The sequence below is a fragment of the Silene latifolia genome, chromosome 10 (genome assembly GCF_048544455.1).
Source record: "Silene latifolia isolate original U9 population chromosome 10, ASM4854445v1, whole genome shotgun sequence".
NCBI classification, from domain to species: Eukaryota; Viridiplantae; Streptophyta; class Magnoliopsida; order Caryophyllales; family Caryophyllaceae; genus Silene; species Silene latifolia.
In genome coordinates this window covers 163337928-163340136 of record NC_133535.1, presented here as the reverse complement: position 1 = coordinate 163340136, position 2209 = coordinate 163337928, and the positions used below count along the sequence as shown (strand labels likewise).

At 44.6% G+C, this 2209-nt stretch overlaps 1 non-coding gene across 1 annotated transcript; it reads left to right on the top strand.

Annotated features, from left to right (window-relative positions):
* The first annotated feature begins 1755 nt into the window (after positions 1–1755).
* On the top strand, positions 1756–1862 carry LOC141610194 (small nucleolar RNA R71). Its single transcript, XR_012528088.1, has one exon. It is a non-coding gene; the product is annotated as a small nucleolar RNA R71 (small nucleolar RNA).
* The last annotated feature ends 347 nt before the right edge of the window (positions 1863–2209 follow it).

Below are 2209 nucleotides of genomic sequence, written 5' to 3'. Positions count from 1 at the left end.
CCCCCCGTAGCAAGGCAAGGGCGCCCCAATATGATGGGAATATTTGAGTCTTCGGGGATGTCCATTACATAGAAATCACATGGAAATGCAAGTTTTCCCACCTTGAGTGGGACATCCTCCACAAGACCAATAGGGTATCTTACCGACCTATCCGCAAGTTGGAGAGAAACCCTTGTTGGTGAAAGCTCATAACCCTTCAACTTCTTGAAAATTTTTAGGGGCATAAGACTAATGCTTGCCCCCAAATCACACAAAGCTCTCTCAATGTGCACGGTCCCAATCTTACAAGGTATGGAAAAACTCCCCGGGTCTTCAAGCTTTTGAGGAGCTTCATTCATGAGAATTGCACTACACTCTTTGGATAAGCTCACCGTAGTTGTTGGGCTCAAAGAGTTTTTGTTTGAGATAAGCTCCTTCAAGAACTTGCCATAGCTTGGAATCTCCTTTACGGCATCAATGAAAGGCATGGTAATGTTGATACCCTTCATCATATCCATGAACTTCCCATACTTTTGTTCAAGTTTGGCTCTTGCCAATCTTTGTGGAAAGGGAACCGGTGGTACATAAGTTCTTACCACTTGTTGTTGAGGCTCTTCAACTACCCTTGTTGGTTCATCAATCACTTTTGGAGTTTCCACAACAATTTCCACAAGCTCATCTTTTCCCTCCTTTTCTTCAATTACCTTAGGAGGTTCAACCACTATTTGAGGTTCAATGACATTGCCCGGTCTACTACTCTTCCTTTTCTTGACAAATTCCCGGTCTTCCAAATCTCTACCACTCCTCAAGTGAATAGCATTCACGATTTTCGGGTTTTCCTCGGTTTTACCCGGGAATTTACCTTGGGAGGCTTGTAGTTGGCTCATTTGGGTAGCCAATTGGGAGATTTGGTTGTCCGTCATCCGTTGAGAAGCTTGCATTTGGGTCCTAAGTTGGTTGATGGATGAGGTTGTCTCTTCTTGTTTTTGGGTGGTATGGTTGATGAATTGTGTTTGATGACTCATCATTTGTTCCATCATGAGTTCCATGTTTGACTTTGGTTGGGTGGGTTGTTGGAATGGTTGGAAATTTTGTTGGAAAGGTTGGGTGGTTTGTTGGAATGGTTGGGTGGTTGGTGGGTTAAGTGATTGAAATTGTTGTTGTCTTGGTTGGAAGGTTCTTCCTTGGAAACCCGGTGGACCTTGATTGAACGTAGTGTTTTGTTTTTGAGTTTGGAAGTTTGGTTGTTGTGACTTTTGTTGGAAGGTTGGGTTTTGGACATTTTGAGAGCTATAAGAGAAGTTTGGGTGGTTTCTCAATCCGGGGTGATATTGGTTGTTGTTAAATGCTTGCTTGGCCGTACTAGACTCCCATATCCCGTTCACTTGCTCCATACCACTTCCATCTCCAACCACCAAGGGACACTCATTGGGTGGATGTCCTTGGTCTCCACAAAGCTCACAACTATAGACTTGGTTCCTCATAGAAGAATTGCTAGATGTCTTGCTTGAGCTCATCAAGGCAACTTGTTGCTTAAGCTCTTCTATCATCTCTTTCACTTCCACATTGTTGGCCGATTCGACCGTTGACTTCCCCTTCCTCTTGTGCCTATCATTGTTCCAATGAAAGGTACGAGAAGCCATTTCTTCAATAAGCTCTTTCGCCGTCTTGTGGTCTATCTTATCCAAAGCTCCCTTCCCCGAGCCGGAATCAAGATTCATCTTCATATCATTGTTTAACCCTTCATAGAAATTGTTGATGAGCTCATCATCTCCAATACCGTGGTGAGGACATAGCCTTTGGAGGCCCTTGTACCTCTCCCATGCTTCATAAAGGGTCTCATCTTCTTGTTGGGTGAACCCTTGGAGCTCACTCTTGATTCTTGCGGTTCGTTGGGGTGGGAAATACTTGTTGAGAAAAGCCTTAGAGACATCGTCCCAAGTCCGAAGAGAGTCGGGTTCACAACTTTTAAGCCACTCCTTGGCACTTCCCCTCAAAGAGTAAGGGAAAAGCCTAAGGCGTACGGCATCCTCCGTCACTCCATTGGCCTTGAACATGTCACAACTATCCAAGAACTCGTTTAGATGCTCGTTGGGGTTTTCGGTGGCTCCCCCTCCGAATTGATTGCCTTGGACTAGTTGTAGCAAGGTGGCTTTCACATCAAAATTGTTAGCTTGAATAGGTGGCTTCACAATACTCGGATTCACCACCTTTTTCGGAGCCAAGTTAT